Raw genomic sequence first — 17062 nt, forward strand, 5'->3', positions numbered from 1 at the left:
CTGATGCAAACAAACCTGTTGTATTAGTCAATTTTGTGTTAATGTAGCAAAATACCTGAGGTAATCAACTCAGAAAAGGGAAAACTTTACTTGGATTATGGTTTCAGTCTGCTCTGTTGGTCACATTGCTTCTGGGCCTGTGACGAGGCAGTATTTGATGGCAGGGGGTACGTGCAGTGGAGCAGGCTGCTTACTACCTGGTAGTGCTCAGGAAATGAAAAAGAGAGAGGAAGGGCCTGAACTCCTCTGAGGGCATGCCCCTGTGACCTTCCTTGCTTTTCCTCCCAACAGAGCCGTAGGCTAGGGACCAAGCCCTCAACACATGGGCCTCTGGGCAACATTCAAATCCAGACTCTAACACCTGTGGAGATGTATTTATAGTGAGTACTTACCATCGTGTCATAATTGCTCACAGTAGTCAGTACGTGCTGTACAAGTTTGGAGCTGAGGAGCAATAGGCTGTGCCATATGACCTAGGTGCACGGTAGGTGATACCATCTAGGTTTGTCTAAAGCACTCTGATTTTTGCACAGTGATGAATTGCTTCATGATTCACTTCTCAGAATATATCCTGGTTGTTAAGTGACACATGACTGTGTCTGCTTTAAATCCCACATTCTAAAATACGCGTATTCGTTTTGTAGGCATTTTAATGAAGTAGCAGAGAGAAAAGAGACTCTTCCTCTTTCCCCCTTTACAGTCCTGTCCAGCTGCTACTATCTGTAAAAAGAGACCACCTGAAAGATGCCCAAGGACCAGCCAAGAAGTGGAGGCCCTGGGCTCCGGCTCCTCTTCTGCTGCTCAGTAGTTCTGTGAGCGACAGAGGACAGCTCCCTCTCTGAGTCTGGACTAGAAAACAGAATGGCTGGATCGCATCTGTCAGGATGCCTTCTGGGTAAAACTCATGCTGTGAGTCAGAAGGTACTGTAAGATTTCTGAAACCTAAGTTAGTCAAGATCATTTAAATGGAGTCCCACACTCTTCACTGCATTAAGATGGCTACCTTCAGAAAGTGCCAGGTGATATCAGCCTCACTTAGGTAATATCTAGAGGCTCTTTGGTTGACTGTATTTATGTTCTATTGCTGTGTAACAAACTACTACAAATTTAGTGGCTTAACACACCGAATGTTTCTGAGCTCACCACTCTGTAGACCAGCACTCCAGGCACCCTGGGGCTGAGTCCTCCCAGTCAGGGGGATGGCTGGGACTGCAGACTCACTGAGGCTCTAGGTCCTCTTCCAGATTCGCACAGCGAGTGGTAGATTGCATTTCCTTGTGGCTGTATGATGAGGACCCTGTTTTCTTATTGGCTGACAGTGGCTGCTCTCAGGTCCTGTTATGTGGCTTTCCCTTGGCCCTTTGATAGCATGGCGGTTTTCTTCTTCAAAGCCAGCGAGAGAATCCGTCACACTTTAGAACCCTATAGGAGAGAGAGGGCCAGCCCTGCTAAAGACCCACCTTAGAAGAAGACAGGACCAGCTGGGCACACACCTATAATCCTGGCTCCCTGGGAGGCAGGAGGATCACGGGTTCGAGGACAGCCTTAGCAATTTTAGTGAGACCCTGTTCCAAGATAAAATTTTAAAAAGGGCTGGGGATGTAGCTCTGTGGTAGAGCACCCCTGGATTCCAATCCCCAGTGGTGGGGGGGACCCAAACAGACTCACCCCAAATGAGCTCCCTCTTGATAAACTTGGAATCAACTCATTGAGAACCTTATTTGCCTTTGCACAATTCCTCCATTTTGTCATAAAATGTCACCTAGTCACAGGACTGTGCTCCATTCTGTGAGGGGGCAGGATTACTGAGGGCATGTACAGCAGAGTGGGGATCTTGGGAACCAGCCTGCCACAGTGACTTTTGATTGAAAAGGCCCTTAGACCTCATATCTAAGATTAAAATATGCCCTTTTCTGCTCAGAAGTGTTAGTTCACCTGTCCATTCTCACGTTTCACTTCTGGATTTGCTGGAGGTGAATACCGCTGTGTTGGTGTGCTCTGCAGTAACCTCTGCTGAATGTGCCCAGCACATCTGTGTGCACAGTCCATGCAACACTCTGTTGCATTCTGTGTTCTCGTGCTCAAGGATTCTTTGTACAACTAATACATTTTAAAATACTTCTAGCCAATGCGGTGGCACATACCTGTCATCCCAGCAGCTCAGGAGGCTGAGGCAGGAAGATCTCTAGTTCAAAGCCAGCCTCAGCAACTTAATGAGGCCCTCAGCAACTCAGTGAGACCCTGTCTCTAAATAAAATACAAAATAGGACTGGGGATGTGGCTCAGTGGTCGAGTGCCCTGGGTTCAATCCCCGGTACCAATGGGTAGATGAATGAATGAATAAGTAAAATACTTTTAGGATCATTGTATCTCATCTCTTCTCTCATGTAACTATCTTGTAGGTGAAAATCTTGGGCAATTTGTTGCTAGATGGCAGAACTTTGCAGTTTAATATATTTATAGAACTTTTTGTTTACCAAATTAACCATGATAAAAATTAAAATATTAGTATCAAGAAAATGAGTTATGACATAATTTATGAATTTTAAGATCATAGAGACCTGATGAGCTCATCAACATTTTACTCTGTATTACTAAGAAACTTAAAAATATTTTGTCACCCAAAAGTAGATTTCGTGGTTTTTATAACAGTGGAATCACTTGCTAAACCCCTGAGTTTCTTTACATACAACAGTAACAATTTTCTAGGAACTAAAATTTACACTTGCGACAGGTATTTCCAAATCATCTCCATCCTACTCCCTCCAAATAATAATTCTCAGGCTCATTAAATCCGTTGAGTTCTCATGCCTGTGTTTGGTGTTTTCATGGTGGTAAGAAGTTTGGGTAAGCTGTGTTAAATTTAGGGAAGGATGCTGGGTGTGGTGGTGCACGCCTGTAATCCCAGCGACTGGGGAGGCTGAGGCAGGAGGATCGTGAGTTCAAAGCCAGCCTCAGCAACTTAGTGAGGCCCTAAGCAACTCAGAGACACCCTGTCTCTAAATAAAATATAAAAGAAGGTTTGGGGTTGTGGCTCAGTGGTTAAGCGCCCCTGGGTTTAATACCTGTTTTAAAAAAAAAAAAAATTAGGGAAGGAGTCTTTTCTCATTAATAAGGGTATTGTTGTAATTTTTTTTTTTCTTCTTTCTGTGCTGGGGTTGTAACCCAGGGCCTTGCTCGCATGTGCAGCCCTATTGTTGTAACTTAAGAACGGGATCAAATGGACCAGCATTTTTTTTTCCCTAAGGTGGTTCTCTAAGAACCAGTAATAGGATCATATAATTTAACCAAAAGTGTGGAACCAAACCTCTGATCGGTATTTTAAGACAGCAGGTTTCTGTGTTCAGGATAGAAGGGGTCTTAGATAAATCTTGACAAGTTGGAGTGACCCTCCTCTCAGCGTGACTTAGGCTGTAGGTCTACATTTCACTTCATGCTGATGTTTTCTGTGTGCTTGAGGCTGTGGCATAGAGTAAAGGCTGGGCTACTGCCACCCTCCAGGGGGCTTAGAGTTTTGAGGAAAGATATCTAGAGGTAGCACGGCCTGAATCAGACTAACGTTTGTGGCACTGAAGTTAGTGACAGTGCATCAGTGCACCTTGGTAGAGGTTTTCCGCGTACCTGGAGCCTCGTTCTGTAATTTAGGTCCAAAGTAATCGTTTCTTTCTTTTCTTTTCTTTCTTTCTCCTAACTATCGAAAGTAGTAAAAGCTGAGGGGTGCCAGAAGCAAGGGAGAACATATGCATCTGGAAATTCATATTATGTTTAAGGAAGTAAAAATTACAGGCACACATGCCAGTATGTGGTACAGCCTGCTGGTCTGTTTTGTCCCATCAGAAAATGTCTTGTGCTTTCATTAGGCAGTTTACTTTTCATATGATTGGGGAAGATGAAATTAGATGATTTCTCTATGAAATAAACTCCACTTATCTAGCATTCTCATATCTTAGTTTATTTTTATTTTTTAATTTGTTCTGTTTAGTTATATATATGACAACAGAATGCTTCCGATTCATTGTACACAAATGGAGTACAGCTTGCCATTTCCCTGTTTGTACAGGATGTTGAGTCACACCATTTGTGCAGTCATACATGTACATAGGGTACTGCTACTCATCTCATTCCACCGTCTTTCCCAGCCACCTTCCCTCTTTCCTCCCCTCATTCCCTTCTGCCTAATCCAGAGTTCCTCCAGTTCTTTCCTTGTACTCACTGCCCCATTACGTATCATCATCCACTTATCAGAGAAAACATTTGACCTTTGGTTTTGGGGGATTGGCTTATCTTGCTTAGCATGATATTCTCCAACTCCATCCATTTACCTGCAAATGCCATAATTTTATTCTTCTTTAAGGCTTAGTAATATTCCATTGTGCATATGTACCACAGTTTCTATCCATTCTTCTATTGAAGGACATCTAGGTTGGTGCCATAATTTAGCTATTGTGAATTGAGCTGCTATAAACATTGATACGGCTGTGTCTCTGTAATATGCTGATTTTAAATTCTTTGAATATAGGCCGAGGAGTGGGATAACTGGATCAAGTGGTGGTTCCATTCCAAGTTTTTTAAGGAATCTTCATACTGCCTTCCAGAGTGGTTGCACCAATTTGCATTCCCTCCACCATTGTATGAGTGTGCCTTTCCCCCCCACATCCTCACCAACCCATATTGTTGCTTGTGTTCTTGATAATTGCCATTCTGACTGGAGCCAAATGAGAGAGTAGTTTTCATTTGTATTTCTCTAATTACTAGTGAAGTTGAACATTTTTTCATGTGTGCTGATTGTTATCTTCTGTGAAGTGTCTGCTGAGTTCCTTAGCCCATTTATTGATTGGGTTATTTGGTTTTTTGGTGTTGTTTTGAGTTCTTTATAATCCTGGAGATTAGTGCTCTATCTGAAGTGCAGGTGGTAGAGATTTTTCCCCCCACTCTCTAGGTTCTTTCTTCATGTTTTTGATTGTTTCCTTTGCTAAGAAAAAACTTTTTAGTTTGAATCCCTCCCATTTATTGGTTCTTAATTTTACTTCTTGGGCCTTAGCAGTCTTGTTAAGGAAGTCTGGTCCTACACCAACATGATGAAGAGTCAGGCCTGCTTTTTCTTCTCTTTGGTGCAGGTTCTCTGGTCTGATTCCTAGGTCCTTGATTCATTTTGAGATGAGTTATGTGTGGGTGAGAGAGAATACCTTAGTTTTTTAATGACCTTATAGGTTGTGTATATTGTGTGTGTGTGTGTGTGTGTGTGTGTGTTGTAAGGTATATACAATCTTTTGACTATTTCTCTTAGTCAGTTCGACTAAATTTGGTTGTCCAGTCTCCCATTAGCAGGTTTTATTTGTGACTATATAAATTCTATTGACAAAACAAGACCCTATGACATGTCTTCATTATTTAAGGGCTTGGCTAAACTAAAATCAAGGTACTGATGACAACTGTTTAATCATTTTTTGAGAAGTATCTCCATACGTTGCCCAGGTTGGTCTTGAACTCCTGGTCTCAAGCAATGCTCCTGTCTTAGCCTCTGAGTAGCTGGAGCTACAGGCAGACCCCACTGTGTCTGACTGAAGACAGCTTTGTACTCTTTAGTGGGCTTTTCGACATACAGTTGAGATTAAACTTTAATTACAGTTTTAACTTTTTTGGTGGTTGCATATATATATAACAAATTTTGCCATTAAAAAAAAACATTTTAAGTGAATAATTCAGTAGCCTTAATTATATTCACAGTGTTGTGCAAGTATTACCACTATTTCCCAAACGTTTTCATCACCCCAAACACAAACTCTGTTACTATTAAGCAATAATTCCCCATTTCCCCCTTACCCCAGCCCTTAGTAACTTCTAATCTACTTTCTCTGCAAATTTTCCTGTTTTTGGTATTTTGTACAAGTTGATCATGCAATATTTGTGTTGATCACTTAGCCAGTGTTTTAAAGTTTATCCAGCGTTCTGGTTTGTAACCTAACTTCTTACAGCTGGATCATAGTCCACGGTGTGGAGACACCACATTTTGTTATCCATTGCCATTTGGATTATTCTCAGCTCTTGACCACTGTGACTAATACTGCTTTGAACATTGGTGTGTGAGATCTGTTGGAGTCCCTGCTTCCAGTTCACCTGCAGATGCACCTGGACGTGGACTTGCTGGGTCCTAGAGTGCTTCTGATTTTAACTTGGCGAGGAAGCACTGTGCTCCTTTCCACGGTGGCTGCACTATTTTACATTCCCATCAGCAGTGTGTGAGGGTCCCAGTGCTCGCCAACTCTTTAGTTTTCATTGTTTAAAATTAGTTTTAGAGTTGTTATAGTAGGCGTGAGGTGTACTATAAACCACTTGACTTTTTGTATGACTTTCTTTTTAAATTTTTTTTTATTGGGACATTCTAATTATACATAATAGATTCTTCATGCCATATTTGCACATGCACATGACCTCATTTATGTTCACTCCTCAGTACTTTGCCTTTCGCCCTCTTCTTTCCTCCCCCATCTTCTTGCTCTGCTCTACTGATCTCCCTTCTGTTGTTAATATTTCAGTTATTGCATCGTAACTACATATATAGATGTAGTATTCGTTGACCCATTTGAACTCTTACATGTAAATGGAAGATAATTTCTTTTTTTAAAATTTTTTTTAGTTGTAGATGAACACAGTACCTTTATTTTATTTATTTTTATGTGGTGCTGAGGATCGAACCCAGTGCCTCACATGTTTAGGCAAGCGCTCTGCCACTGAGCTACAACCCCAGCCCCAGAAGATAATTTCTTTATGAAAGTTTTACATTTTGTTTAAAAAATTTCCTCAGATTTAAAGACATTTTCTTTACTGTTTTGAGGTATTTTATATAATGACTGTGGTCCGCATGTTTGTGTCCCCTCCCCCATCCCTGTGTTGAAGTACTAACCTACAAGCTTAGAAGGCGGGTCCTTTGGGAGGTTGTTAATTACCTTAATTAACAAATAAAAATTTCAAATATTTATTGTGTATGACGTTTTGAGATAGCATTCATTGTGGAATGATTGAATCAATCTAATTAACATATGTATAACCTCACATTTGTATTTTTCATGGTAAAAAAATATTTAACATCTACTCTTGTCAATTTCCAAGAATATGATACATTGTTATTAATTATAATCACTATACAGTAGATTGCTAGAATTTATCCTCTTATCTAATTGAAATTTCATATTCATTGACCAGTAAACTCCCCAGTATCCCTCAAATGTGTCCCAAACCCCTGGCAACCATGAGTCTACTCTCTGCATCTGTGAATTTTACTTTTTTCAGATTTCATAGAAGAATAAGATCATGCAGTAGTTGTCTTTCTGTTCCTGGGTTGTTTCACTTAACATAATGTGCTCTAGGTTCATCCATATTGTTGCAAGTGACATAAATTTCTTTTTAAAGGCTGACTAGTATTCCATTGTGTGCGTCTACTACATTTTCTTTAAATTCTTCTATTGATGGACACTTGATGGTAGATTCCATATTTTGGCTCTTGGCATGTACTGCAGCAAACATGGAAGTTCGACTGATTTCACTTCCTTCGGAGATTTATCCAGAAATGGGATTGCTGGATGATGTGGTAGTTCTCTGTTCAATATTTTGAGGAATCCCCATATTGTTTTCCATAATGGCAGTACTAACTACGTTTCCCCCAGCAGTATCCAGGAGTTCCCTTTGGCCCACGTCGTCCCCAACACTTGTAGTCTTTTGTCCTTAATAGCCATTCTACAGGTCTGAGTTGGTATCTCATTGTGATTTTGATGTGCATTTCCTTGATGGTTAGTGATGTTGGACATTTTTTCATGTACCTGTTGGACATTCGTTTGTCTTCTTTCAAGAAATTCTGTTCAGTTTCTTTGCCCCTTTTAAAAATAGAGTTGTGTTTTTGCTATTGAGTTGAGTTTCTTATAAACTTTGGATATTAACCTCTTATCAGATGCATACAAGTATTTCCTTCCATTCTGTAGTTTGTCTCTACTCTGTTGTTTCATTTACTGTGCAGCTTTTAGTTTGATGATCCCAGTTGTCTGTTTTGTTACCTGTGCTTTTGAGGACTTTAATTTTGTCATATGTTAACCTTGCTCCTTTTTATACTAGTAGTCATGATCTCTAAGGTGAAGATAGCCCATCTTAAAAAAAGGAAAACAAGCCAGAAACTAAACTTACATAATAGAAATATTTTATAAGAAAGAAAAAAGTTACTATAAATTAATGCCAAGCTGTACTCCGACCACAGGAAACAGGATTCTCCAAATAGGCAATGCATATTTGCTTATGCCAGTGCCTCAAGGTGTGGTCCCTGGATGAAGAGTACCAGGATCACCTGCGAGTTTGATAAAAATGCAAATTCTCAGACTCTGCCTAAGTTGGAAATCTCAGGACTGGGCTCAGAATCTGTTTTAACAAGTCCTGCAGATGATTATGATGCATGCCAAAGTTGATACCATTCTTTCCATTTAGAGTATTTTCTTATCATTTGTAGCATTATGAGAACCTAGGCATGGTGGTTGAATTTCAATGCTGCCTCTTCTAAGAAGGTTCTCCCCCAACCCTAGCCACCTCCGCTCTTGGCTCTTGGACATCTTGTTATGGAGTGCTGATAGTTCATTGGATATTCTTTAGAGTTGAAGAATCCCTTCAGTGCAGGGATTTGCATCTGTTCCACTTATTTATAAATAATAAGGTTTAACAAGTTGTGGAGGTCTTTTAAAGGTTGCTGATTTAAATGGTGTGCCAGGTGGGGTGGGTGAGGGACAGGGCGCACAGAGTAATTAGAGGGAATGAGAAGATGAAGCAGGGTTGCTGTTCAGGGTGGTGGAAACAGTGGTGAAAGTTGACTTGAATTTTTAAAGAATTTTCTTGGGGAATTTTTTTATACTTTTGTTGATTTTGGTTTTACTTTAATAGTGGTCTGTTATTTAGAATGCAGAATTGTCAGGAGAAACTTACATTTTGTGCTGCTATGGCAGAATATCACGGACTGAGTAATTTATAATGAGCAGGAATCTTTTTCTCACGGTTCTGGAGGCTGAGAAGTCTCTTATTGAGGGACTGGCACTTGGCGAGGGTCATCTTGCTGCCTTATCTGTGGAAGACAGAAGGGGAACGAGAGTGTGTGCTCAGGCAAAAGCAATCAAGAGAGGCCTGAAGTTCTTTTGTAAGGAAGCCACTCCTGAGGTTAAGGAGTTAATGGCATCAGTCCCTTGATGGGCCTCCAGCTTCATGGCCCACGCACCTTCTCTTCATGGCCCACCTCCCAGCTCTGTCACATGGAGGACTAAGTTTCCCTACGTGAATATTGGAGGACACGCTCAAACGTTAGAAAACCACTTTAAAATACAAGGTTGTCTGAATTGAACATTGAAGATAGTTCTTGGTGTGGTGTCTTTTGAGGTGATTTTTTTTTTTTGTAAAAATTTTTGTATTAAGATTATTTCACTAGTTTGATATATGCTTTAGTTTTTTGTCAAATAGAATACTTTTACCCTGTTCCTTTTAATATGCCACTCATTGAAGATATCACGTAAAGTTTTGTAATACATTTTCTCATTAAGCAAGTAATCAGATCCATGTTTTCCAATTTCTGGGGTAAAAATAAAAATTTGTTCAGTGGTTGCCACAGTTCCATTCTCATTCCAGTGCAGTGGAGTTGTTTTTTTAAGACAAACTTCTTTTTAACCACAGATAGACTTATTTAGGCTTCACAAAACTGGGATTGTATTTGAACCAAGTATCTTGCCTTTAACAGAGTTCTAGGGCTCTATTTGTTTCCCACAATTTTCTGCATGTTTGTTTCAAATGAACCATAAAAATGATTCAGTGCCAACATGTGGTTTTAATAGCAAATAAGCGTGGGCAAATGAATGTGGACTTAGAACCCGAGGTTTTATGCACATGCCACGACTTGAATTTCTAAGTCAGTTTGCAGCTTGGCACTCATTTGGTGTTAAGTAACTTATCAGTTATGGTGTGAAACTTTTCATCCCAGGTGTCAGTCATTGGCAGCATTTGTTGTTGATTGGAAACCACATAGTTGTTGGCGAACAACTAACTTTCTGCAGGATTTTATAATTTTCAGTCAAGTTTTATGATGAGGTGGGGACAATTTCCCCTAGGGTTCTTTTTTGCCTTCTGTTTTTAAATCATTATGGATTATGTTGCCTCAAAATGACAATTTGAAAATAATCAAATATAGTATTATAAAACTCACTTCTTTATAAAAAGTCTCTATTAAAAATGAGCCTTTGGAAGTAGGAATTTACTATAGAATCTGTTTTGAGCAGTAGGATTAGGTGTAAGTGGAGATTCCTTCTTTCTTCCCTCTCTGTGGTGGAATCTTAGGAGGTAGCTGTTCTGTGTAAATGTGTTCATTCTCTTGGGGGGCCAGGAGAGGGGAAGGGGAGAGAGGGCTGAGGAGGGGTGATGAGAGAAAGAGGCCACTTTGGAACTGAGTCTTGCCCTTAAGGGGCCTTGACTAATCTAAACCATATTTTCCAACCCACTTTACAGTATTAAAAATAATAGTCTGGTTAAAAAAAGAAGTAATATATAAAATCTAAAATAATGTACTGTGTCTGTTATTAAGGTTAGTTGGTAAGCCCAGTGTTCTTTAGCCTCATGTTTTATGTCTATTGGGGAGGGAAAAACCTTTTCCTTAACCCTTTTAGATTCTGGGTTGGAGGACCTGCAAATTAAATTGACAGAAGACTGATTGGCAAGAAAATAGAAACCAGATTTAAATATGAATGTATACACAGTGGGTCGCAAGGAACTGTAACTGAAGGAGGGGGTTAGAATTTGGGGCTTGTACAATGGTTTTGGGACAATGTCTGTCTGAGTGTGGTGTGGGCTTCTCCAAGAAGAGGTGCTGAGAGCTGCTCCTGGGGAGGGGGGTTCTGATGGCAGAGGTTTTTTGAAATCTTTTAGGAGGATCTGCTTTTAGGTAGGTAAAGGATTTCAGGAACTCTTATACCTTCAGATCAAAATAATTTTCTTGCCACAGTGATTTATTCTGCACCTTTTCATGTCATCACTTTTATTTCTTTTAATTTTAACTACTGAGACTAATATTTTGTCTTTACATCATGATTTTCCCTCTTCAAGACACTTGTTCCTTTTTATTCATTTTCCTGAGATGTTATTTTACATATAAGAAATATGTCCATTTAGTGGACATTGCATTTTGACATAGTCGTATAATCTTATAACCCCATCACCTCAAATAAGAGAAAGACCTAGAACAGGTGTAAGTTTTTTATAGAATGGGACAGATAGTATTCTAGACTTTGCAGACCATCCTGGCTGTTACCCTACTCAGTTCTGCCCTTGTAGTGTAAAAGCAGCCACAGAAGACATGTAAGTGGATACTGAAACTGCTTACCAAAACAGGCGGGCAGCCTGCAGCTTGTGGTCTGCCTCTCTCAGTACTGGACATTTTCATCACCACTAGAAAAGTTCTCTTGTGCCCTTTATATCAAATCTCTAAGCCCAGCCACACACCATTCTGCTGTCTAGGTTTTAGATCTGGTGTGTGTGTTTTAAAGAATTTAAAATACGTGAAATCATATGGTGGGTCCTCTTTAGCGCCTAGCTTCTTTTACTCAGCATATTTTCTGGAGTTCAGCCACGTTGCATGTAGCAGTTGCTTATTCGTTTTTGGTGGCCAGTAGTGTTCAGTTGTATGAGTGTGCACGATTGGTTTATCCATTCTCCTGTAGATAGCCATTTGGGGCTCTGATAAATAAAGCAACAGTGACTATTCTTTGGGTATTTGTTTCAGTTTCTTCTGGGTAAATACTTAGGAGTGGAGTATATGGGTCATATGTTGTGTGTGTAACTTTTTAAAAAAACTGCCAAACTGCTTTCGGAAGTGATTGTGTCATGTTACACTTCTACCAGCTATGCAAGAGTGTTCTTAGTTGTTCCATATCCTTGTCAACACTTGGCAGACTTCTTTGTTTTTTTACTTTTCCATTCTGATATGCAGTCACTTTCTTTCTTTCTTTCTTTCTTTTTTTTTTTTTTTTTTTTTTTTTTTTTTTTTTTTTTAAGGGTACTGGGGATTGAACTCAGGGGCACTTGACCCTGAGCCCTATTTTGCATTTAATTTAGAGACAGGGTCTCACTGAGTTGCTTAGAGCCTCACTAAGTAGCTGAGGCTGGTTTTGAACTCGAAATCTTCCTGCCTCATTCTCTAGAGCTGCTGGGATTACAGGCGTGCACCACCATGTCTGACTGTTAGCCTTCTTTCACTCTGAAACTTGGTCCATGTTGTTATATGTATGGTAGTTCTTCCTTTTTTTAAAAATTTACTTTGGATATTCCATTGTCTGAATATACCACAACTTGTGTTTATTTCCTCTGTTGATGGATATTTTGGTTGTGGGTAGTTCATGGCTGTTGTGCGTACAGCTGCTGTGGACCTTCTGCATGTGGTTTTGTGAGTTGAGGGACTCACTTCTCTTAGTTGTATACATAGGGGCACAACTGCTGTGCTGGGAGGTAAGATATATCTATCTAGTCTCATTGGTACAGCCGAACTCTTGTCCAAAGTAGCTGAAGCAATTTATACTCTCAAAAAGGCACATTTTCTTATTTTCCTTTATTTGAAAGACTTTTTTTTTTTTTTGGTTTACATGTTAATCAAAAATTTTATTTTACTTCATCTTCAAAATATAACATCCCATGTCAGAGATATTTTGTATAATTGAGTGACAAAATACAGCTCTCAGGAGTCTGACAGTAGACCGAGGCTGCTACCCCTGCCCATCTTAGTATTCTTAGAGTATCGCTGGGAGAGCAGTGATTCTGGGCTCAGTACATTCCCTCAGCAGCTTCATATCAGTTCATGTACATGTTAAGGTAGGGCAGGGATTGTCGGCAGGGAGGGTTTTTGTGGTGATTTCATTAATAAAATTCTGGCAGAGAGGAGACTTTTTAGTGGATCTTATTTAGTTGAGTATATTTAAGTGAAAAACAAAAGAGTGAGCCACCCTTTCTTTAAGGCTCTGGGAGGTCTCTGTGGTCTCTAAGTTCTGTGGTCTCTAAGTTCCTCTGTACATGGAGGTCCGAAGTCACATCCTCATGCCTCTGAGACCCTGAGGGCCACGCGCCTTTTCCTGCCGCCTGTGAAGAAAGCCGTTCTTGTGCTTGTGTCATTTGTGCTTGGCTTGATGGGTGAGATGGTAGGTCGGAGAGAACTGACTCGAAAATGGTGTTGGCCCGGGAAAGCAGTTTAGGTGTTTTCAGCTGTAGAATATTCGGGGCTTACAAAGTCTTTGTAAAAGAGCATAGGATAGCGCGAGTTGAGGGCCTACAGTAAGGCGCGCGGGCGAGTGGCACAGCCTTCTACTGGCGTGGGCACCCCCGAGAGGAGGAGGCTGCATTTTGTGCTGGGCCCACACCTGGCTGGCCAGCGCCTTGGCCCGGGCTGCGGGCTCTGCAGTGTGCCTCTCCTGCTGGACTGCACCGCCCCTGCACCTCCTACCCCGCTGCTGAAGGCGGGAGGACTCCTCCTGTGACAGGCAGGCATCAGTCCTTCCATATGGCCGCTTGTGGTGTACGGATGGGTTCGTTGCTGCCAGAGCTGTGTGGAAAAAAGATCCTATCTGCTGTGTGGAGAATGGATTGGAAAAGAGAAAGAAGGGAGACACCATGCAGGAAACTGTTGCAGAAGTTCAGAGGACTTTCAAACCAGTCCTGGGACCAACCAGAACACTGTTTGACCCAGATACCTGGATGGAGACCTAGCTGGGAGAAGGAGGATGCTCCTGGAAGGAACTGAAATGGGAGAACAACATGGAAAGGAAAGCCCAGGAAAGCAGGAAAGGTCTCACCCGCAGAGAAGTCCCCCCGCGTTGTTGGGCTGCTGCTTGCCATGGCCCTTATGAATGTGCTCCTTTACCTCTACCTTGACTGATTTTTCATATCCCCTCAACATTCCACCAAGGACCCTAGATCTTGTCCGCATGGTAACGTCAGAATGGGACAGATGAAAAACTGCTCACCCTGGCTGTCTTGTGAGGAGCTGAGGACAGAAGTGAGACAGTTAAAGTGCGTTGGGGAAAGAGCCGTGAAGAGCGCCTTTCTATCTGAGTGGAAGGAACGCAAAGTTGCTCTCTCTCAGCTCACCATTTGGAAATGAAAGATGATTTCCTCTATGGCTGCAGATGCTGAAATCTCTACAAAGCAAACACATTGTCACATTGCTTGGCTATTGTGAGGATGACAACACTATTCTTACTGAATATCACCCTTTAGGTTCCTTGAGCAACTTGGAAGAAACCCCAAACCTTTCAAAGTACCAGAATGTGAACACATGGCAGCACAGGCTGCAGCTAGCCGTGGATTATGTCAGCATCGTCAACTACCTGCACCTCAGCCCCTTGGGCACACTGGTCATGTGTGACTTGGATGACCTGCCCAAGACTCTGTCTCAGTGTCTGCTGACAAGTATCTTCAGCATTGTGGCAAATGACCTAGAGGCCTTACCCCTGGTGAACCACAGCTCTGGGACGTTTGTGAAAGGTGGCCACAGGGAGCTTCATGGGGATTTTGTGTCTCCTGAGCAGCTGTGGCCCTATGGCGAGGACACACCCTTTCATGATGATCTCATGCCCTCATATGATGAGAAGATTGATATGTGGAAGATTCCAGATGTCTCCAGTTTCCTTTTGGGGCACGTTGAGGGGAGTGATATGGTTCGATTCCATTTGTTTGATATTCATAAGGCCTGTAAGAGCCAGAATCCTGCAGAAAGACCCACTGCTTAGGATATGTTGGATACTTATCAAAAGGTTTTGAATTCACTCAGAGATACTGTGATGTCTCAGACAAGAGAAATGCTATAAAAAATCAGTGCAGCCATTGAAGAGTGGGGTTTAAGTACTGAATGGAAGTTATAGCAGTTCTACTCTGATGGTGGTTTTTTGTGTCAGCTCTGTTTGCTTTTTTGGCTACCCAGCTATATGACTTTTTGCTATATGTTTTCTTTTTTGGTCATTATTTTTTCTCTGGTACCTGGGATTGAACTCATGGCCTCACACATGGTAGGCAAGTATTCTGCCATTGAGCTATACCCCCAGCCCTTTTTATTTTATTCTGAGACAGGGTCTCACTTAATTGCTGGCCTCAAACTTGAGATCCTCCTGCCTCAGCCTCTGGAGTAGCTGGAATTACAGGTGTGCACCACAGTGCCTGGCTTCACCTGCACATTTGAGTGTGTTTTACCTCTCCTGGCAACTATACGGAGGTTGCTAACTAAGAGCAAACTGGGTCTGATTAAAATATGGCTTAATTTTCTTCCTGGCTTAGATGAAGAAAAATAGTGATCTACCCAGTATTTGAAGGAAGTAATAAAGTGTAGTATAAAGAGGTTCTGCTTATCCTAATAACTGAATTTATGAGCTTTTAAGAAATATATAGATGGAAGATTTTAAACTGGCAGTGTATGAAGAAGACAGTCTTCACTTAATGGTTTTTCTTCATAGTTTCAAAAATGGCATTGAGTAAAAAATGTTTATAGCAGCACAATTCACAGTATCTATGGAATTAACCCAGATGCCCATCAGTAGATGAATGGATTAAGAAATTCTGGTACATATACACAATGGAGTTCTACTCAGCCATTAAAAAGAATGAAATTATGACATTTGCCAGTAAATGGATAGAAATGGAGAATATCATACTAAGTGAAATTAACCAAACTCAGAAACTTAAAGGTTGAATGTTTATGTGGAATCTAGAGTAAAATAAAGGAAAGAGGGAGGGAAAGATAAGAGTACATAAAGAACCAATCAAATACAAATTAATAGATGGTGAAAGGAAGTCTAGTAGAAGGAGAAGGGGAGAGGGGAGATCATGAACTGAAATCAATTTCCATGGAATGTAACTGGCACAGTGCCCCTGGGTTCAGTTCCTAGTACTGCAAAACAAAAGGAAGGAATGAGGTTCTGATGCATGCTACAACAGGCATGGACCTTGAAAACATGCTCAGTGAAGGAGGTCACTCACAAAAGATTGTGTATCATATGATTTTATTTATCTGAAATGTCCAGAATAGGAAAATCCATAGAAATAGTATTTGCCAGGGAGTCCTAGGGGGTTGGGGTGGAAGAATGGGAATTGACTGATACCAGGTACAGGGCTTTCTGGTAGTGATGAAAATGTTCTGAAATTGCATAGTAGTGATGTTTGTACAACTCTGAATATGTGAAGTGCCACTGAATTGTTTTTAAAAAGGAGGGCAAATTTTATGGTATGTGAATTATGTCTCAATAAAACTTATTTAAAAAAAAAAAAAAAAGAGCATAGGATTCTCCAAAGCTGGGTCCACACCATCTGTTGGCTTCTGACATGAGGGTCTTATCTTCTGGCTTAGATGTTTGTAAATATATTAGTTCCACCAGGGGATCAGCCCCCATCCTTCATCTTGCCTATGTGCTCATTATGGTCATTTTTCTGTCCCCCCATGTGCTTAGACATTTCTTGTGGAAATTAATTGCCCATTGCTCTCGGACCTGCTGACATTGAATGCATCCTGAGTGGCGTGAGGTGGCAGGAATAGCAACAGAGAGCAGGCTCCCCTCTTACTGCTTCACAGTGTCCTCCTGTACATACAGGCCGTATCACAGATGGTGTGGCCCCTCTGACCACAAATCCAAACCTTGTCTTGCCCTTCTCTTCTTGGTTGCCTCAGTTTCCAGCAAGAAGTTCTGCTACCAGTGAGGAACATCATGTGGTCCACAAACTTCCTGTGGACCCATGGAGCCTAGCCCTATGTAAAATGGAGCCCTCCCCCGCCCCAGCCCCACTCTGGGGCCGTTTCATGGGCACAGCCCTTTGGTGGAACTGCAGTTGTTATGGGGCGCAACTTAAGAACAGACCGATCACCACTGAGAAGTCCAAATTTGAGAGTCTTTATTAAACCGGCCGGCTGACTATCTCACACAATGCCCCAAAAATGGCCATTGGGAGAATAGCCCCGACCACAGGGTTGTAGGGGTTCTTATACCAAAAATCACATCAATCATAAGTGTCTGTTGCTATGATTCGA

The 17062-nt window shown here is 41.3% G+C and overlaps 1 protein-coding gene and 1 pseudogene across 5 annotated transcripts in view; both read left to right on the forward strand.

Annotated features, from left to right (window-relative positions):
* Window positions 1-17062, forward strand: part of Slc25a26 (solute carrier family 25 member 26) — a 143030-nt gene that overhangs the window by 65980 nt on the left and 59988 nt on the right. The window lies entirely within an intron of this gene.
* LOC124969228 (protein O-mannose kinase-like) lies at window positions 13807-14858 on the forward strand (annotated as a pseudogene).

The sequence above is a fragment of the Sciurus carolinensis genome, chromosome 17 (assembly GCF_902686445.1).
Source record: "Sciurus carolinensis chromosome 17, mSciCar1.2, whole genome shotgun sequence".
NCBI classification, from domain to species: Eukaryota; Metazoa; Chordata; class Mammalia; order Rodentia; family Sciuridae; genus Sciurus; species Sciurus carolinensis.